General features: G+C 38.5%; 1 long non-coding RNA gene across 2 annotated transcripts in view; it reads left to right on the forward strand.

Moving 5' to 3' along the window:
- LOC107970465 (uncharacterized) overlaps window positions 1-21,026 on the forward strand; it is a 54,056-nt gene extending 33,030 nt beyond the window's left edge. The window contains exons 2-5 of one of the 2 annotated variants that reach the window (XR_001713052.3): window positions 14,935-15,017; window positions 18,270-18,503; window positions 18,788-18,859; window positions 20,162-21,026. This is a non-coding gene — a long non-coding RNA (uncharacterized LOC107970465). The remainder of the gene's footprint in view (window positions 1-14,934; window positions 15,018-18,269; window positions 18,504-18,787; window positions 18,860-20,161) is intronic. The other variant, XR_001713053.3, reaches the window with a different exon arrangement.
- The last annotated feature ends 1,677 nt before the right edge of the window (window positions 21,027-22,703 follow it).

A 22,703-nucleotide genomic window follows, 5' to 3' on the forward strand; every position in this document is an offset into this window, starting at 1 on the left:
ACAGTTCAAACTTGTGTTTAAGGGTCAGCTATATCTTAGTTAATAAGGATGTTCATCTGAAATCCTCCACAGCTACTTTTGCCACGCTCCAGTGAGTGTACATCACCTGGAGGGCTTGTTAAAGTACAAAGTAGTCATTCCCACCCAGAGTTTCTGATTCAACAGGTCTGGGATGGGGCTCAGAATATACATTTCTAACAAGCTCACAGGCAATGCTGATGGGCTTGGTTCAAGAACCACCCTTAGAGAACCTCTCTCTACTCCAGTTATTTCTCCATAACCCACGTGTAAGATCTAATTATGTCCTTCTTCACTGCTTCCTCTTCCCTGCTTTAGATACTATAATAGAGTTTCATTGTTCTTTGGCTAAGGAAACTTAATTTGGCCTACAAGCATAAAAATAGTCTGGCATAACAATGAATATTTGTTGAATAACTAAATAAGCAAGTGTCCAAAGCTTCTGAAGTATGTTTTGCTGTTGTAGTTCTGTATTATCATTTTTGTAAATACCAGCATTCAACAAAGAGATCTTTGTGGTTAAGATGCTCTCATAGGCTTCTATGATGAATTTTGGCTGGAATAAAGCATGCAATTTTCTTATGCCTAGGAGGAAAGAAGAAAGATGGAGAACACTTGGTCAGGTTGACCCATCATAATTCTTCAGTGTACCATTAAAAAACAAAAAGAACAAATGTCCTTCAGTACCGCAGATCACATAGCAACTGAGGGCTCAGTGAACGGAACATATCCAGTCATTACAACTGGTTGTACATTTCTGGCTTTAACTTGGCAAGTTTTATTTAGGTGATTTCATCGATGAGGGGACCTGCAGATCACCAACTCTGCTTCTCCTTTGCTTCTTCCCTCTTGTGAATCAAAAGTGAATTCCCTTTTGTGAATCAAAACTTTAAGATTCACAATTCATCAAGATGACTCTGTTAGTGCATCATAAATTGGGCAGATTAGATTTTGTATATTTTTAGCTCCACAAATCATAATTTATGAGTCTCTCTGTTGGATGCAAAATGATAAGAAAAATATGGGGAAATGTGGGGAACAGGGTGAGATAATCTCATTTGAATTAGACAAATGAGGCCCTGCTGAAAAAGAACACCCAGTGTCTCTGGACAAATTTATGAAGTCAAAACAAAAAATAATTACAGTGAAGAAATGGCTGGTGCTGGATGAACCTGCTTCATTTCTAATGTTGGTTGGCAGCTCTTCATCCTGATTATTCCATCTGGAGATAATTGTGTGATATCATCCATAAAATTAAATCATAAATCAACCCAACTAGTGCACAGGCCAGAAAGCTGCTGAGAAAGCCACGTGTAGGAGTGGTGAGACTTCTTATCTTAATGAGAAGTATGGGAGAGAAATTAACAGAAAAAGACAAGTAAGGGTGACCCTCAGCATGTCCACAGGCTCACTTGCAGACAGCTGCTGCCAAAATCCATGCCCCAGTAGCATTAGGACAGCCAGCATCCTGCCTGCATTACCAATTTGTTGATGAGAAAAGAATGTTCTACTCATGAATGAAATTGTGTTCTGCTTTTTGGAGATTGCTGCTTTGAGTTGTGGATGTCCAAAACGAAGGCACCTAATTTCCTTTCCTAATGAAATGTTAACAGTGATGGAAAGTCTACAAACATAACAAAAGTTTTATACAAGAACATTTGGCCAAACATCCTCACTAGGCCTAGTTTTTGATTTAAAAAGTATGCCACCAGTCTTTGATTTTTGTTAGTAAATTAGCTGTGGTCAATTTGCAGGTTATTTTTTTGACAAGACTTGCCTTTTTCAGATAACAACATGTGATTTTAAAGCAGTTAATTATGACTCATGAAAGTTATTAAAATAAGGACAAATATATGATTTAAATAACTCCTGTTGATTGCCCTGAGTGCTTTTGCTGTGGCCAGCAAATTAGACGGGATCAAAAGTCCAAGGTCATCTCATGCTTCCTAATAGCTCAGGCTCGAGCAAATGGCCTAAGGCATATATTTCTTTGGGTTGAATCATTAGACAAAATCAACCCCATTGGCTTTGGAGATTCCATTTGTGACCATAATAAATGCAGAGTCCAGCTGTACATTGATTTTCTAAATTTTCAAAGTAGCAATAGTAACAGATGTTGAGAAGCTGGCAGCTTGTGAGCGTCTGCGTTGGGAAGGTCACTGTGACACTCAGCAAAAACATAACTGGAAGAACAATAATCAAGATAAATCCTTTCTTGTCCTTTACCTTCAGCCTACACCTGACAATATTAGTTCCAGTACGGCAATAAAAGTCACCAGCTCTGAAAAATGCATATTCTTTTGTTTTGTTTTCATTGTGTTATGCACATATAATGCATGTATTTTGAACTTTATATACCTGTAAGTGTAGAGGCCTACTTTGTTTGGACAATTCTAAAATGTGAGCCAATCAGAAAATGAAAAATCTTCATAGAAAAAAAAGACCAATTTGCCTGTCTTTAATTACGGGTATTTTCTTGCCTCCATCTCCTGCCCCTACTAATGCTCATTGTCTGCTTTTCATTTTGGCTAATCTTAACTAGAAACTAGAAAACCACAGATACCAATTGTATAATAATGAACAGCAGCACCAGAATTCAATTTTTATTAGGTTTATTGTATTGTTTAAGAGCCTTAGTTGCAAACCTCAAAAACTCAACTCAAGTTAGTCTATACAAAGAGAATGAATTTATTGTAAAAACTAAATTTACATAAAGATCTAGATATTTATATCTAGAGGTGAACTAGCTCAGATACAGCTGCATCCTAGTCTCAATCCTGTTAGCTCTCCTACTGCCCTCTTTTCCCCACCTCTCTACCTCTATTTCCATTTCCATCTTTATCTCCTTCTATCTATTTCTTGAGTTTTATTTTTGCGTTTGGCTTTAGACTCAGACTCTTTTTATAAAATGAACAAAACCCCAAGTTAGAGCAGGCTTATATATTATTTGAGATCCATGACTTCAGAGAGTACGTATTTCTCAATGACTTCAGCAAACAGTGCAACATGGCTATAGCAAGTATACAGGAAACAGTGGAAGATAAGGCTATGCAGTCTGATTAGCACTAAGCTAAATGCTGTGCATTTACCCCATCACAGAAAGTTTTATAAAGTTTTAAAGTTGTGAAATGAAGTGACTGGAGCTTTATTTTAGAGGGATTACTCTGATAGCAATATGGAGATTGAATTGGAATTGGAAGAACCTAGATTCTTGAGGAGCAGTGCAGGTGAGTGTTGGGAGTAGAAAGGATATGGGCCAGGCACGGTGGCTCATGCCTGTAATCCCAGCACTTTGGGAGGCTGAGGTGGGCAGATCACCTGAGGTCAGGAGTTCGAGACCAGCCTGGCCAACATGGTGAAACCCCATCTCTAGTAAAAATACAAAAGTTACCCGGGCGTGGTGGCATGTGCCTGTAATCCCAGCTACTCGTGAGGCTGAGGCAGGAGAATCGCTTGAACCCGGGAGGCGGAGGCTGCAGTGAGCTGAGATCACGCCTATGCACTCCAGCCTGGATGACAGAGTGAGATTCTGTCTCAAAATAATAATAATAATAATAAAGGTTTAGAAAGGATAAAAGGCAAATCCAAAGGTCTCTGAGGAATATAACTAAAATAATTCAGCAACCAATCGATTATGGCCAAATGAAACCAAAAAGGAAAAATTAACAACAGCATCAAAGTTTCTAGCTTGATGATTGAATGGATTTTAAGATCATTTACTGATATATTGAGGTATCTCAAGACTGAGTTTGAATACATTCTTCCTTTGTAGATAATTTACTTTTTCTGCCCCTTAGGTAGAAATGCTATCAAATCTGATACCTCTTGCATTTCCTTCACAGCAGAAAAATTATGGGTCAGATTTTATACAACATTCAAGATTGGAATTAATGTAATATTTTTACCACTGGGGCCATTCTATCTTTCAGGCTAATTTCATTAAAAGACATCATAAATTTAAATATTCCTTCTAATTTTTTAATAATCCAGAGAATTAATATAAAAATATTTGATTTTTCTTCAAATATTGTATGCTATAACCTATAGATTTTTTTAAGTTAGTTTATTGAAGGCTATATTTAACAATTACTTGGAAGAGGACATTTAGGATTTGTCTGATAAAGCTCTCGGTGCTGCAGTGGGCAGTGCCCAATAGTCAAGACAAAGAAGAACATTGGGACAAATAAAACTTTATTTACAAAACAGGCAGCCAGCCACAATTTGTCAATTTAATTGTTTAAAATATTGAATCATAACACTACCTACCTTGATTACTTGGTTATTTTTTGGCATCCTCTTAAACTTTTTTATCTAAGGATAGTGTTTCACCCTAGTCCCAGTTTTGTTGCTACTAAGCTAAAAGGAGTTTGTTAAGCTCAGGGCATTGTATTCAGGAGGAAAACTATGAGTAGAAAGATTAAGAGCCAAAAGAATCTATCCATAAGGTCATCAGTGTGGACGCTCAGATTTCAGGGGAAGCCAGGCTCACTTCCAGAGGGTTGGAAAAAGCATAAACCTATTTTGTGACATCATCTTTCAAACGAAGCTAGCCTAACCATCGCAGTAAGTACGTGAGTGCTTTGGTTGTTTCCCTGGACCAAGGAAGTGCTATTAAATTTTTTGAAATGTGAAGAGGAGGAAATAATTTATAAAATGTGACATTTGATTCTGAGTCTTGCTGTTAAAAAATGTGGTCCATAGTCCAGCAATATCAGTATCCCTTGCTTGCTTGTTAAAAATGTGAATTCTCAGACCACATCTCTTACTTACTGAATCAATATCTGCATTTTTAACAATATTCCCAAGCAATTTTTATATACATTAAAATATGAAAAATGACCCCTAAAATGGACTATAACATTAAAATAATAAAATTTTTATTATTGTTTTTGAAACTGCCATCACAAAATTATAACTGAGACAGTGAAAGAAATCTGACTAACCAACTCCATCTTGTGTCTAAGCCCCAAGATGTCCTTGTTCATTCCTGGGCATAGGCTGAACTAACTTTGGGAGGAACTTAGTTTATAGTTTAACTTTGAAACAAAGGTAATAACAGCCCTTTCCCAAAACAAACCCTTTTCCTGCCTGGGGAATACATTGCCTTTGTAGGACTAACAAATAAGTCACAGGAGTAGAAATCATAGTTTAGGAGTCAGGCAGTTGGAGGCTACAAGATTCTGACCCTTTCCCTAAATTGCTCCTGGGGACAACATCATTATTATAAAACCTAAGATCAGTGCTAGAGATATTTTGCCAATCATGCACTTGATAGGTCAGCTGGCACCATCCAGATCCATAAACTGGCTCATCTGGTCTTGTGGCACCCACCCAAGAACTGAATCAGTGCAAGAGGACAGCTTTGCCTTGCTATGATTTCATTTCTGACCCAACCAATTACCACTCCTGACTCCCTGGCCTCCTCACCTGCCAAATTATCTTTAAAAACTCTCATCCCTAAATGCTTGGGGAGACTGATATGAGTAATAGTAAGACTCTGGTCTCCCACACAGCTGGCTCTGCATGAATTATTCTTTCTCTATTGCAATTACCCTGTCTTTATAAATTGGCTCTGTCTAGGCAGTGGGCAAGGTGAACCTGTTGGATGGTTACATTTTTATCTCCTACTCTTACCATTTATATATTACATATAAATTGATTCTATATTATATTATTATAGTAGTGCATATCTATTATTTTGGGGAATATATTCACAAACTTTGTGTTTTTTTTTCATCAACAGAAATACATAACCAAAAATTTTTGGAAACCATTGCTTAGAAGGTTGCAACTCCACCCTGCCAGTCCTTGGACAGAGGAATAAAAGAGGAAAGAACAAAGTCTAGAATATTCTAATCTTCTAGAGTAAGCTTCAAGGTTACTCTATTATCCAAAAATCATGATGACTAATTAATGTATCCATAATTTATTAAAATCCTCAAAGAGCTATCCAGGAAACTTTTTTTTTTTTTTTTTTTTGAGACAGAGTCTTGCTCTGTTACCAGGCTGGAGTGCAGTAGCGCAATCTCGGCTCACTGCAACCTCCGCCTCCCGGGTTCAAGCAATTCTCCTGTCTCAGCCTCCTGAGTAGCTGGGACTACAGGCACCCACCACCACGCCCAGCTAATTTTTGTATTTTTTTTTTTAGTAGAGACAAGGTTTCACCATGTTGGCCAGGATGGTCTCGATCTCCTGACCTTGTGATCCACCCACCTCGGCCTCCCAAAGTGCTGGGACTACAGGTGTGAGCCACTGCACCCGGCTCCCAGGGAACTTCTTTAACTAAATTGCTCACAAATGATTTATAATTGTCCTTTAATACTTGAACTTGGAACATACAAGCAAGTTGGATTCACAGCTCAATGCTTAGGGAACTATCAAGTGATAAAGAACAAAGCAAATTCAGATTTTTCCATAATCCTTTCTTTGACCAATAAATGGAGTCATAGCTAGTCATCTAAAATTCCTCATATGACACTATTTTTTTTTTCTGGTTAAACAATGAAATGCAAGTATCATGGGTCATCAATAACCTGCTAAATGTTCCATCCTCTAGAAACAGGGAAATTCATGCTAAGGTAAATCCCATTTGTGAGATATATCCTCCTATGTAATAAGAGATGCTTTGACTTGACCACCTCAGTCAAAGGTCAGTTTCTTGCTTTCTTTATTGTTTATCTCTTTCTCCCTTTCTCTCTCCCTTCTTTGTCCTTTTCATTACTTAATTCAGGTTAAAGGTGACTCACGTTAATAAAAACAACATAAAGAAAAATCAGTCAATGGCTCTTGGAAAGATCTGAATAATAACATTTAACTTGAGAACTACCTGAGGATTAGATAAGTAGAAATTTTAAAGTAATACTTAAATTTGTTACTTTTATATATCTGAATGTGACCTTTGGGGAAAATTCAAATGACAAGTCCCAGGCCAAACAATTTTCTTTTCAGCCTTTGTACTTAAGCTGCTCAGGAATGCAGGCTTATAGCACAAAGAAACCACATTTAGATGATTGCCTCTGTTTTCCTGTCCAATTTACAATACTGAGCTTCACTCTCACAGGAGTCCATTTGGGTCTGCACATGAATCTTTCTTACGCATCCTTCCTTTGGGCTTCTCAATCACTGTTAGCAAATAACTCTGGCAGGCATCCAAGATTGCCCTAACTCATATTGAAATCCAGTTTTTAGTCAATTATGCTACAGTGACTTTTGTTAGCACTTGAATGCTACAATTATGGAAAATTTCTTCAAAAAATATGAAAATGAGCAAAAAAGTTTGGCCTTTGAAAGTTAAAATGTGAGAGGCAGAGCAACGCACAGGAAGAACATAGGATTTAAAGTAAAAATTGCTTATTCAGTAACCTTGGACAAGTTACTTAATCTCGTTCAGTCCCATCTGTAAAATGGGGACACATTTATTTACTTTACAGAGCAGTAATGATTCTTAAGTGTGACTGATATAAAAAGTTCTTCTTAGAGTAAAATTTCTCTTCTGTCTTCTTAGGATCTCTGGGTGTAAGCATTAAACCAACATAAGAAAAATTAACAGGAGAAAAATCTACACATTTTATTCTGTAATTTTTATATCTATGTGGGAGCCTTCCAAAGAAAAAAATGAAGACCCAAAAAGCAGTGAGAGCTGAAAGTTTATGTACTAGATGGACAAAGAGTAGTGCATTGTGAAAATTTGTCAAGAAAAAGGGGTTTGAGCTAGGGCAGTTAATTGTGAAAAAATACTAGGTAGATAAGATTACTTTTCCAAGATTTGTATAGTTTTCTCTTAGCCTTGATTTGCCAATATGGACGATAAAAATGTCTTTCTTCCTCCTGGTACAGGGAGGGTACCTTTCTCATAGAAATTTTATCTCTTGTTTTCAGGAAGAAAAGGAAGATCAGAGTGCCCTTTTTGCATCTGTTGTTATCAAATGCTTTAACTCAAAATAATCAGTATGCCAAAGTGGCATATTTTGGGATGGCATGTTCTGAACATACCTATGGTATGATCTCTGTGGTAACTATTGATATCATTATTAAAATCAACATATTGGCTTTGATTCAGATAATGTAAAGTCTTTCTGAATAAGCCTGGATCACTATAACCTGACTGAATCAATCAGCAGTATCCGAAAAAAAAAAAAAAAGCAATGTCAAGTAGAAGGATATTCATCAGCTCTGCAAACATAGAAGATTGAGGGTAAAGGAAAAAAACAAAACAAAACAAAACAAAAACCAATGGGAGTGAATTTTCTAGCTCTGTTGAAGGGAAAAGGAGAGGCCTTAACCAAACCCAGTTATTTCTGTTCCTCACAATGAGCTGGGTGCTTTAAGATATCCTAAACTGATGCCAATTAACATTTCAACATTTGAACCATCTAACTCAATAGTTCTCAGCTTTGGCTACTCATTATCATCCCCTGGGAAGTTTTCTTTTTTTTTTTTTTAATAAAATATTTATTCTGGGCTCCATCCCCAAGAAGTTTTGAGCTGACTGCTCAGGGTTGGGATTAGACATTGGTATTTTATAAAATAGACCCAAGGCAGTCAGATTTGAGATCCATTGATATAGCCACAGGGTGAGGAGTGGGTGGTGGCCTAGTAATGGTGTCACAACCCAAGCAGAATGAGGAGGACATCCATGTGAACAGGAGAGGGTTTCCAGACTAAGCATGAACTGTTAGGGCCCAGGTGGGCAGGAGAGCATCCCCACGGATGGGTGGCTTGCTGCATAGTATCACAGCCCAAGTGGAATAAGGAAGTTGTTCATGGTGATGGACCTTAGCAAGCAATCTTATAGCCTGAGCAGGGTGAGGAGGGCATCTGTGATGGAAGTGGGAGGATGGTGACAAAGAGAGGTTGGTTCCATATACGGGTCTAATCAAATAAGAAAATATACTCGAAGAATAGGAGTGGGGTGGATCACTGTCAGGGAAGAAAGTTACAAATATGGAAAGGAGAAAAGCCGTAATGATTCTTGTGATATTGACTTGAAATTGGAGGCATTAGAATACATTATAATTTACAGTATGGTTAGATAAAAATAGATGGATAGACAGAAGAATGTGTATATGCATTCTATGGTTTGAATGTGTCTCCCCAAAATTTCAGGTCTTGCCAAATGTGATAGTATTAAGAGGCGGGGCCTTTAAGAGGTGGTTAGGCCAGAAGAATCTTCTGTCACAGATGAAATTAAGGTCTTAAAAAAAAAAAGAGGCTTCACACAACATTTGGCAAGTTTGCCCTTCTGCCTTCCACCATGTGAGGACAAAACAAGAAAGCCTTTACCAGACCAGATGCCTGGGCCTCCAGAAAACTGTGAAAAGTAAATTTCCATTCTTTTATTATTATTATTTATTTGATTTTTCCATAAGTTATTGGGGTACAGTGGTATTTGGTTATATGAGTAAGTTCTTTCGGGATGATTTGTGAGATTTTGGTAATTTCTCTTCTTTATAAATTATCAGCTTGTGGTATTCTGTTACAGCAGCATGAAGCAGACTAGGACAATACACAAACACACATCTGTACACCAGATACACACATGCACATGCGCGCACACACACACACACACATTTTTTAGTTCTGTTCACTAAGAGAAACAATATCTCAATAGTAATGAGGACACTCCACACCCAGATCTTGGTTTCTGATATCAATCTCCATGAAAGAAAGCAAGCAGAGCTCCTTGCATAAATGTCTGATTCCAGAGATAGGACATGGAAAATCCAAGAACCCAGGCCACCTTGTGACAGGAAGGAAGTCTCCAAAGAATGATGGGATATGTCAACAAGACACAGCAACTAGACAGCAAGAATTTCCCCTAGCCAAATCTGAGAAAACTATTTTCCTCTGAAAAAAAGAAAACCATGAGTTCATAATAATGTCAATAAACCAGTTAAAAGTTTGATGAGGAACAGGATATTCACATAGTCTCAATGTTTTTTCTCATGAAATCCTTATTAATTCCAAAGAGAAAATGAATAAGCTTCTAATGAGAAACCTGTTAGATACCACCTTAATCAGATGAGCACACTTAAACTCATCAATAAAAGGACGAAGCAAAATCGTACGACAACTGACAGAATGCAATGAAAAGAACACAGAAACTCATTTGTGATGGGTTCCTGCCGAGGAGGTGTAATCTGAATCTAATCATGAGGAAACATCAGATAAAGCCATACTGAGGAAAATTTTATGTAATAACTGGTCTGTAATCATCAAAATCATCAAGCAAAGACTAAAGAGCTATTGAAGGAGAATAAAAAGACATGGCAACTAAATGTAATGCTTCATTCTGAACTAAATCCTTTCTGCCATAGTCTTTATTGGGACAACTGGCAAACTTGAATGTAGTCTGTAGATTAGGAGATATTAATGGATCAGTGATAATTTCACTGGTTTTGATGATTGCATTAGATTTATATAGAAGAATATCTCTGTTTGTAGGACATACACATGAACTTACTGGTGATGAGGTGGGAGGAGATAGGGCATCATGTTGGCAACTTGCCTCAAATGGTCCAGAACAAAACATTTTGGGTAATGTCTCTGCAAATTTTCTGTAGTTCGAGTTGTTTAAAAGCAAAACAAAAGACTAATGTCTGGTACTTCAAAAGAGAGAACCAGATTCTGCAAGATGATTCCCAGTGGTGATCCCCATTATTTAGTCACTTTTCCTTTGGAGACAAGATTATCATTTGGAACTTCTTGATATTTATCTGTCTTCCCCTCTTGCGGTAACTCATCCTATTACTCTCCCTCTCCTAAGCCGGACAACAAGAGCCTAGGGTATTTACCTTCTTGACACTATGCTTCATGGCTCTCTATATATTCAGAAGTGCCTCTCACACTTGCAAATTCAAAATTACTCAATACATTTTACCAGTAAACTGCATGTGAAACGTCTGTGTTATATAGCCATGTGCACATTATGGTGTTTGCTATTTATCCAAAATCTAAATATCTGAAGGGTAAAGCAAAGTGACAACAATCTCAAAGGTTGAGTAAGATCCTATTTTGATCATAATATAAGCTCCATGGAAGCTTTATCTTTCAATCATCAAGGCAAACAATAGTGGTTGACATGAAATATGGGCACTCAATAAATACTTATTGAATTAGTGAGACAATGAATAAATTCACTTAGCCTTTCTGAATGTCAGCAATTTATAACACTAGTTACAATAGATTGTCTCTAAAATAAGTTCTGCTTATGATTTATTACATCTGATATTACAGCTAGAATTTATATTATCTGACCATGCATTAAGAAGTTTATTCATCTCAATTCTATCTCATGCTCTCAGTTAAGACTGAAGGTCTGATAAATGCAGTTCATAGATAACACAATATATTAAAAGAAGCCCAATATATTGAAAGATATATATATATCAATTGATATATATTAATTCTATATATTCAAAGAATTGGTTTTGAACGAACTGAAATCTAATTCCACTTTCCCCCACTAAGTAGCTATATTTTTAAACAAGTTATTTTGAACTATCTCTGAGCTGCACTTCACTCAGCGTTCTTCAGTATATAAAGAAGGTTAGCTTAGATTTATAATGGTTTATTTTTCTGCTATAAAATGTTGACTCTATGATATTTTGCAGATATAGAGCAATAGCTGTGGAAGTTGTGAATTTGGAAAAAAATTACCTCATTATTAAAACTATTCCAGTTAAGAAGCTGGCTTAAGAATACAGAAAGTGACAGAATAATCTTGCAAAACAACTGTAAGGATATAAATACATTCAGTTTTGTTAATTGATCAGATTGGCATGTATCCCCTATAGAGCACTGCGGAATTCACTAGCTTATTTATCATACATAGAAATACTAACTGTAAGTGGCACACAACAATTACCCCATTGGTAATGGTAATAGTTGCGTTAGAATAAGATGACAACAGAGTAGGAGTCAAATTACATGGAATCATTTTGATCCTACTTTCTAGAACATTTTAGGAAAGGTTCAACAAGTCTTAAAGAGCTCTGAGCTTGTGAATAAAATAAAATACTAAAATAATTTCAATATGAATTTGATATTTAGCTCTAAAAGCTGCTGCTCAGCCAATGTTTTCCTTGTATCACTATCCTAATCCATGAAATGAGATGTCTATTTAACTGGTTAACTTTTATTAAGCACTAATTATGACATAGCCATGGTGTTAGACTCCAGCTATAGAACATAAAGAGTCAACTCCTCTTATCAGGGTTTTCCCAGAAGCATTCTGTAGGGCAAGGACTTGGGTGCAGACAATATTTGGAAGGTGATCCTAGGAAGTACAAATAGAGGAGTGTGGAAAGTGACACAAGTAAGTCAGAAAAGTCAGCTGTTGTATCTATATGAATGGATTATTGCTGTGGGCAGTTAGGACTCTGTCCTACTGAGACACTTGGAAGAATCATGTAGAACATATATCTCAGAATTGTCCCAATGAGGAACAAAAGAGATGAGTTCTGGTGTGTATTCCTTTCCAGACATGACCACAACAATATCTCTCATCTGATATGCTCCTCTTATCATGTGACCTTGAGATTCATCTACTCAAGAGCTTGGGTCTAATCCCCTCCCCTTAAATATGGATAAACTTGTGACCTTAGTGGAAATGGTGTTACGTGACTTCAGAGACTGGAACATAAAGGGAAATACAGCTTCTTTTAGTTTCTCTTAGGATGCTCACTTTTAGAACTCTGCCTCCATGTTGTGAGGAGCCCAAACTACATGTGTATGACACATGCAGATGTTCCAGCCATTAGATCCACATGAGGAACCAGCTACAGCCAGCACTGATTGCCAGAAATTGATTAAGTAAGCTTTCTTTCTTTCTTTTTATTATAGTTTAAGTTCTAGGGTACATGTGCACAACGTGCAGGTTTGTTACATATGTATACATGTGCCATGTTGGTGTGCTGCACCCATTAACTCATCATTTACATTAGGTATTTCTCCTAATGCTATCCCTCCCCCAGCCTCCCACCCTATGACAGGCCCCGGCGTGTGATGTTCCCCTTCCTGTATCCAAGTGTTCTCACTGTTCAATTCCCACCTATGAGTGAGAACATGCGGTGTTTAGTTTTCTGTCCTTGCGATAGTTTGCCGAGAATGATGGTTTCCAGTTTCATCCATGTTCCTACAAAGGACATGAGCTCATCCTTTTTTATGGCTGCATAGTATTCCATGGTATATATGTGCCACATTTTCTTAATCCAGTCTATCATTCATGGACATTTGGGTTGGTTCCAAGTCTTTGCTATTGTGAATAGTGCTGCAATAAACATATGTGTGCATGTGTCTTTATAGCAGCATGATTTACAATCCTTTGGGTATATACCCAGTAATGGGATGACTGAGTCAAATGGTATTTCTAGTTCTAGATCCTTGAGGAATCACCGCACTGTCTTCCACAATGGTTGAACTAGTTTACAGTCCCACCAACAGTGTAAAAGTGTTCCTATTTCTCCACATCCTCTCCAGCACCTGTTGTTTCCTGACTTTTTAATGATTGCCATCCTAACAGGTGTGAGATGGTATCTCATTGTGGTTTTGATTTGCATTTCTCTGATGGCCAGTGATGATGAGCATTTTTTCATGTGTCTGTTGGCTGCATAAATGTCTTAAGAAGTGTCTGTTCATATGCTTTGCCCACTTTTTGATGGGGTTGTTTGATTTTTTCTGTAAATTTGTTTAAGTTCTTTGTAGATTCTGGATATTAGCCCTCTGATCTTTGACAAACCTGACAAAAACAAGAAATGGGGAAAGGATTCCCCCTATTTAATAAATGGTGCTGGGAAAACTGGCTAGCCATATGTAGAAAGCTGAAACTGGATCCCTTCCTTACACCTTATACAAAAATTAATTCAAGATGGATCAAAGACTTAAATGTTAGACCTAAAACCATAAATACCCTAGAAGAAAACCTAGGCAATACCATTCAGGACATAGGCATGGGCAAGGACTTCATGACTAAAACACCAAAAGCAAGGGCAACAAAAGCCAAAATTGACAAATGGGATCTAATTAAACTAAAGAGCTTCTGCACAGCAAAAGATACTATCATCAGAGTGAACAGGCAACCTACAGAATGGGAGAAAATTTTTAAGTAAGCTTTCTGATGATTCCTACCCCCAGTTACTAAGTCACTCCATGACTGCATTTTCTCAAATGAGACCTAACCATCATGGTGCAGAGACAAGCTGTCCTCGCTTACTCTTTCCAAATTCCTGACTCTGAGAATTTGTGAGCTCCCTGGTAAAATCAATGTTGTTGAATGGCTCTGTGTTTGGGGTGTTTTATTATGCAACAGTAAACAGACACTGGGGCACTAATCCACCAATATCTAACCCTCATTTCTTGTAAAGCATTAAGTCTCTAGGACATTTAGGCTGTCTTGCATGGCTGAGCAAATTCCTGCAGGTAGAGTATTACAGAGATTTAAGCACTTGAAGTGGGAAGATGTCAGGGTATATAGTTCCTGCTCCCTGCAGCTGCAGGTGATTGCTGAGGTAGACTGAGGACACAGGGACAGAGCAACCTCATGTGTATCTCACCTGTGGTCAAATTGCATACATTATAGAGTGGAAGATGAATATGTAAACTGATGAGCTGGAATATGCTAAATCCAATGATGGAGTTAGCATATGGCTCTTTGGCAGCTCAAAGGAGAGCCTCACTACCCCAGACCTCAAGGCATGAGGACGGTTTCCCAGAAGAACAAACTAAGTGAGTGCTTCAGCTCCCACTGCATCAGGATATAGGGAGGAGAAATTGGTAACTTCTCCAATATGCCAAACGCATCTGTAGAACAGTATTTTATGAAACATCTGTTTTTAAGATAGCATTATGGTGGCCTATAAATAAAACCTTGGTAGGTTATAATTAAGCATATGATGATAACTGTCTTCCTTTTCTCAGAGAACAATGTCTTGGCCTGCACAGAATTGATTTAATGACCTGACTATCCTTAAAATAAGGGGATGGATACTTTTGATTTTTTGGTGAGTAAATGAAGGTAATTTGCTCTCTCCTACTGATATTCTATAAATTCCTTCTTAATTTGAAGGGCATTATTTTCTTCAAAAAAAATTGAATATAAAGAAGGGGAAATAGAAAAACATCATTCTCTGGCTCTCCATCTGAATATAATAGATTTAATAAACAGTACTTTCTTTAACTAAAATTCTGATGCCCTATATATCAATTTTTCTGGCAATATCTGCAATGCTGAACAAACTTTTGTGTGTGTTCTGTGTAAATTTTCATGTGAATAAATTTTTTAGTGGTTTGACTTTTTGATTTCTCATAAATTTTTATTGAAGTATGACATACAGAGAAGTACACAAGCATTGCAGCTCAATGATTTTTCACAAATTATACACATTCATGTAACCAACAGCCAGATCGAGAAACAGAATGACCATCCCAGAAATTTATTTTGCTGTCATTTCTAGGCACTCCCTCCTCAAAGGTAATTCCTATCCTGATGTGGGGCCATAGGTTCTTGGGGCCATAGGTTTAACTTATGTGCTTTGAGAACTATACAGATAGAACCATACCATGTGTGCTTATTTGGGTCTCATTCCTGCCACTCAACATTATGTCAGTGAGATTCATCTATCTTCTGTATTGTTGTTCATTAGACTTTGGTTGTTTGACTTTAATGGCCATGAATTAAATTTTTCTTTCACTGGAAAAATCAGGAGGTTCATGATTATTATCTGACATCCTGACATTCTGCTTCCAACTGAGGAGACCTTTTATTAGGGGGGAAAATAAGACTTTTCCGAAATGGCAATGCATTGCAGTTAGTGTTTCCTCCGGAAATTTGGCAAGGGTGTAGGAAGGGGAGTGTATTAGCCATTCATAGGACTTTGTCCTCAGATGCCTGAATTTTGTAGCTGAACAATTCCCATTGTAAGATAGAATTAATGCTGTTATATTATTTTTGTGTATGAGACCATGTTAGAAATGTAAAAGCTTGAGTTTAAATTCAGAGTACCACCAGAGAGGTTTATTTGCTTGCATTATCATAGTTTGAGTTTATCATCTCTATTAGGACTGGAAATTTGGGGCCAAGGATGAGGGAGAAGGTCTTTCTTGGTATGAAACATTTCAATAACTCTTTGAAAAAATGGGGCAGAAAGGTAACCTTAATTTAGCAATTTTATTAGTAAGTTCTACCACACTGTAATGAAACTGCAAGATCTTCATCTTCCTTGCTCAGAAAGTAGGGACATACTGAGTTGAGTCTGATTCAATAGGGGAAATAAGATATTTTAAAATGGGTAGACAATTGAAAAAGCAATCTCTCTAGGAATTTGTCTCAGGAGAAAGTGGGCAATCATTTGCTAAAGAGGCATAGGCAAGACTTTAATTTGTTAACAAGCTGGGTAACTCTATGACTGTAAGATGAGAGTACAATTGTATCTGCCCCATAGGGTTCTGGAGATACTGAAATGAGGTGGTCCATGTAAAGGCATGACCAGAAATCTTGACCATAATAAAGTCCTCAATAAATGTTGGCTACTGTTGTCAGAATAATGGCGAGCGAACGGTTAACCTGGAAAAGTTAGTGGGATCATGGCAGTGATCTCATTAGAAATAACATTTCTACAGATGATTATGCGCAAGTTGGCACATAGCCTGGTACAGTGGGAAGGACGTTGCTTTAGAACTGAGGTGCCACTGTTTTGTCTTATAACTGACTTTTGGCAAATCACTTAACCTCCTTGATACCTCCTTCATCTCTTTCTGCATCTCCTTGATGGAGAGAATAATCGGTACCTTTCAGAATTTGTATGAAGCAAACATAAAAAGTGATCTGAAAATGTCTGGCACATAATGGAAATCTGGCAGAAGTTAATTTTCTTCCCAACAGGCTTTATGATTCTAGACTAGAGGATGGAATGGTGATCAGCCAGGGAAAGTTTAGATTTGGTCCAAAAACTGTTATCTGTAATGGGTTTCCTCAAGAGAAATTGCTGGCTCATTGTGGAAGTTGACTAAGTGCAGTATTTCAGATAGAAAACAAACTGAGTGAACTATTTGACCCCTTGTCCTTTACCTAACATGGAGTGATGAAAGTATTCATGCAGGCTTATAGAAAGTTCCTTTGGAATCACTCAAGCCACAAGCAGTTTTTAGTAAATGCCACTATCCATTAACCTTGTCTATAGCAAACGCTAGTAACCGGAAAATGCACCACAGACACGCAGATCCTATTTTTGGCTTCTGCCTATCTCTTTGGCTGAACATTGTTTCTTCTGTAATTTGAGGTGGTGGTAGTCTATGTTGGTTTTCTTAGTGACAGAATTTAGGAAGATGGCTTATTAAAATTTTTGAAGCCATTTTGTTCATTTTATAATTTTTTTTTCTCTTTTTCAAACCAAGAGCCATGGCCTTTACATTTTCCTTTTTTTTTTTTTTTTTTGAGATGGAGCCTCACTCTGTCAACCAGGCTGGAGTACAGTGGCGAGATCTCGGCTCACTGTAACCTCTGCCTCCTGGGTTCAAGCGATTCTTCTGCCTCAGCCTCCCGAGTAGCTGGAACTACAGGCGCCCACCACCACGCCCAGCTAATATGTGTATTTTTAGTAGAGACAGGGTTTCACCATATTGGCCAGGCTGGTCTCGAACTCCTGACCTCGTGATATGCCCGCTTTTGCCTCCCAAAGTGCTGGGATTACAGGCGTGAGCCACTGTACCTGGCCGCATTTTCCTTTAAAAAAAAAAAAAAAAACTTTCACTGTGCAGAGTGTAAAGTGAGAAGGGAAATGGTGGAATGAATTTGAAGGTAGTGTTAAGAAAAAAAAATTACGACATGTTCTTTAGCAGCACAGAGGAGTCGAGTATAACTTCAAATACAACAAAGATTTATAGCCAAGTTGCAGGGTTGGAAGCAGTGGATGGAAAATTACTAAGAGGAAACATCAGGGGTAAAGGGGATTCTGGCGAAACCAGGTGGACAGACAGGATCCTTGCTGAAGGCAGGCCGAGGTGATGACACATTGAGGATGGGGGATAGGGAATTTAATCGGATATCAAATATGGGGGATTTTTGCTAAAGTGACACAGCAGGAGTCCTGCTAAAACTGGACTAAACTGGAAAAGGGCAGAGCCCAAAGCTGGGCTTGTCACAAAGGGAGCTCAGAGGAGCCAGACTTAAGTTTGATCAAAGAAGAGAGCCTTTGTCAGTAGTAAAGGAAATAAGAAAGATTTCTTCCAGTCAATTCCTTCCTGCCTTCTTCCAGGAAGGGGTTAGAAGGCATCCATCCTGTGGACAGGGAGGACACACCACCTCCTCTGTGAGACAGCACTGGGGAAACAATGAGACCTCAGAGGGAAGATGCCTGGAAGACATGAAGTAGAGAACCTGTGGAACTGAGATTTCCAAAATCAGTTGGCATTTCCATTAACAGAAGCAGCAGTCAGCAGTCCTCGAGGAGCTGAGCAAGTTCTGCCAATGGACCGCTCATCATGAATTGGTGAGGACCAGTGACCCAAGTCCCTGAGAATCCCTAAACTGTGATGGGGCAGCCTCTATATGGCTGAGATCAAATTTTCCATCAGCCTGGTGAGATAAAATCTGGTGTCTGGTTTATGCTGCTGGTTAAAAAAATAAGGAAGTGTAATTATTTCTATATTACCTAATTTTGTAGCTATAAAATCATGCCTTCCACAAATATAAACCCATTTGAGAGTTTGCAGTCTAAGATTATCGTCTCTGGGTCTCTCATAATGATTAGAAAATGTTTCCATGTTAACCCAGTCAAAGGTGAAGACAGAGAGACACTGAGAGGTATTAAGGGATTGATCCAGCCTCACCATCAGTGGAGACCAGGTGAGTGAAAACCATAACTCTAGATTTCCTAGCTCATAATTGCTCCCTCTCCAGGTTTGAGCAATGCTGTCTCAATATGATAGCCATTATTTCAAGCAATTTTTTATTTCTATTCATGTTATTTACAGAAACCTGGTGGAAGATGGAAATATAGCTGTGCTCCGCTAGTGCCTTTTAGATTCTTGCTTTCCACCCTTCCTTGCAGAGCTTCCACATTGCTTCTGCATGATTCTGAGAACAGGAGGCTTAGAGAAAACGATTAATGATTGAAAAAGATTTTAGAATCCTGAGATGAAAGTGTTTGATGAGCCTGAAGTGTCACTCCTTGAAGGATTACCTCTTTTTATGCTTTGGCTGCCACTTGGCCGTGTTTAAGGGAAAGGCTGATTTCAGAAATTGATCTCTCTCCCCTTTGAACAAGCTAAAGTGGGCAGAATTGAAAAGGGATTTGAGTCTGCTGCCAGCGGCCTTGTTGTGGCCTGTTATCACCCCTGCATGAGGACAGTCTCTCGGGGTTGACTGGCCTCGGAGCAGTTAAGGAAGCCACCTATAGGGTCACCTTAATCCCTTTGCTGCTGCAACTTGCACACTTGAAGCTGAGTGAGAGAGTGAAGCTCCCGAGAAGGTAGGAAAAGGGGCAGTTGGCCAGCTACATGCTGCCAGGCCCCCTCAGCCCTGCCATTGGCCAGGCTGCTCCCAAGTCTTGTGACAGCCTGGCAGTGGGGCTCATACCATGGGTCTCTGATGAGAAGGCAATGGGCCTGGATTGGGGGAATAGGAGGAGAGAGAGTCTATACGAGGACAAAATGGACTCCAGGAAGATGCCCATGGTCTCTGAGTCACTACTGGGTGAGAAGCCTCTGTGCCATCCTCACAAGGCATGACGCCCAGAAGGCTGAACCTACCTGTCTTTCTTTAACATTATCACATCCCTCATCTCATATCCACTTGCTTGACTTTGACAGCTTCTCTTATTACAGTCATTTACTGCATAGTGACCTTTTGATCAATAGCAGGCCACATAGATGGTGGTGGTTCCGTAATTTTATTGTGGAGCTAAAAAATCACTGATGCCACAGCCATCTTAACATTGCAGTGCAATGCATTACTCATGTGTTTGTGGTGAAGCTGGTATAAACAAACCTAATGCATTGCCAGTTATATAAAAGTATAGCACATACAATTACATATAGCACATAATACTTGATAATGATGTTACTGGTTTATGTATTTACTATACTGTACTTTTTATCATTATTTTAGAATGTACTCTTTCTAACTTGTATATTTTTTAAAATCCAGGTGGGTCCTCCAGAAGTATTCCAGAAGAAGGCATTGTTATCATAGGAGATGACATTTCCATGGATGTTACTGCCCTTGAAGACCTTCCAGTGGAAGAAGATGTGGAAGTGGGAGACAGTGATATTGATGACCCTCACCCTGTGGAAGCCTAGACTAATGTGTGTCTTTGTGTCTTCATTTTTAACAAAGAAGTTGAAAAAATAAAAATAAATTTAAGAATTTAGAAATTGAAAAAAGCTTATAGAATAAGGATATAAGGAAAGAATATTTTTATACAGCCATACAATATGTTTGTGTTTAAGCTAAGCTTTATTGTGAGTCAAAAAAGTTTTAAAAATTTAAAAGTTTGTGAAAAAGTTATGGTAAGCTAAGGTTAATTTCCTATTGAAAAAAATAAATGTAAATACATTTAGCGTGGCCTAAGTGTACAATGTTTATAAAGTCTACAGTAGTGCACAGTAATGTCCCACACCTTCACATTCACTCACCACTCACTCACTCACGGACCCACCCAGAGCAACTCACAGTTCCTGCAAGCTCCATTCATGGTAAATACCCTATACAGGTGCAACATTTTTAAGCTTTTATACTGTATCTTGTACACATATTTTTACTGGAACTTTTGTATGTTTAGATACATAAATACTTATCACTGTGTTGTCATTGCCTATGGTACTCAGTACAATAACATGCTCTACAGGTTTGTAGCCCGGGAGCAATATGCTGTACCATACAGCCCAGGTGTGTAGGGGCTTTACCATCTAGACCTGTGTAAGTACACTCTATGATGTTCACACAATTACAAAATTGCCTGATGATGCATTTCTCAGAATGTATCCTCATCATTAAATGATGCATGACTGTATTTTGGTTTTTGCTTCCCAATGTCTCTTAATAGAAGATTGTTAGAGTTTGAAAGGATCTCAATAATCACTCGCACTTCTTACTTTATAGAAGGGAAAAATGAGGAGTGTAACTGATTAGTCAGGCTGATGAAAGAGTCAGGAATGTGAGTTTGGATGTTCTGACTCCTCTCCAGGTCTCCTAATAGGGTGCTCCAGTATCTGCCTTCCTTCCTTCCCTCCCCTTCTTCCCCCTCCTCTTCCCCGTTCCTCGCCCCTTCCCCTTACCTGATTTCTCTACTTTCTCTTTCTCTCCCATTCTCTCTTTCTCTCCATCTCTCTCTCTCTCTTGCTCTTGCTCTTGCTCTCTCTCCCCCACGTACACAGTGGTATTAGGAAATAGGAAATCAGAGTTCTTGTTCTGAGTCGGCCAAGGAACAATCATGTGACTTGCTGAAAGTCATCCAGTCTCAGCACTTGTTTGATCATCTGTAAAATGAAGGCGCTGACTAAAGAGTCTCAGTAACAGTGACAATTCCATGTGTTCACAAAACGCAGCTCTTTTCCTTCTGGGCATGTGGGAAAACTACATTTTCCAGCTTTTGCTTTATTATTTGGGGCCAGATAATTGAGTTTTGACCAGTGTAATGGTGGAGGTGGCATATCTCACTCCAGGACTTGAGAGTAATGCACCCTGCCAGGGCCTCCTCACTCTTCTTTCCTTCCGTGTGACCTTGGAGAGCAGGTAGGAAGTTGGAAGTACTGCAAGATGGGGAATGACTGTGGACCATTGTGTCACCTGCCACCACATGCCCCTCCTTCACATCCACTATTTTGGGCCGCGGCATGAGAGCACTAAACCTTTGTTAAGTTACTTTGAATTAGGGATTGTTATAGCAGTTAACACACCCTAACTAATAAAAATATGTAAGACTGCTCAGAGAGTTGAATCTCTAAGATTCTGTGAATCAGTGTTACTTGATTTTATTCTCCTTCATTCAATGTTTATTAAGCAACTACAATGTACCAGGAATTGTCTTAAGCTATAATCCCTCACTTCTGTCAACTCTAATTCAAAGATGATTGGAAAAATTTTAGTATATGAGTTTGCCTTTGATTACTGTTTTTCTTCCTACCACGGTGGTAAAGAGGATGCTGGGAGAAAAGACAGTGGTAAAGAGAAAGCTGGAAGAAAAGGCTTTCAATTGCCAATATCCAGCACCATTCTGAGAAAGTCTCAAAGCAATTATTAAGTACCAATGGGCCAGTTACAAAAGAATGAGAGGCAGAAGTGTTTCTAATGATGGGGCTGGTGAGAGCTAGCTGAAATGATTCAGCACTATCCACTCCAGGGGACTGGACTATGGGACTCCATTTAGAAATACCTGTATTGGGCCCTTTGGGTTCTTTGGAAAACATCTTTAAATCAGGCCCATGGACAAGTACTATCTGTCCTCATTAGAATTGTCAGTTCCCTACCCGCTGGGATGCCCACTCCTACTCTTGAATTCTTTAGGTACATTTTTCTTCTCAGCATTGCAGCTCAGCACATCCATCTGGCCAGGAAAAGAATATAATAGGGCATATTTTCATCATGACCAATTAGATGTGCTACTTCCATTAACAATAACAGGACTTACACTCCAGATTCTTACTCCATAAATCTGGCCTTTCCCCTTATGAGCAACAGATGGGTTTTC

The sequence above is a fragment of the Pan troglodytes genome, chromosome 2 (assembly GCF_028858775.2).
Source record: "Pan troglodytes isolate AG18354 chromosome 2, NHGRI_mPanTro3-v2.0_pri, whole genome shotgun sequence".
NCBI lineage: Eukaryota > Metazoa > Chordata > Mammalia > Primates > Hominidae > Pan > Pan troglodytes.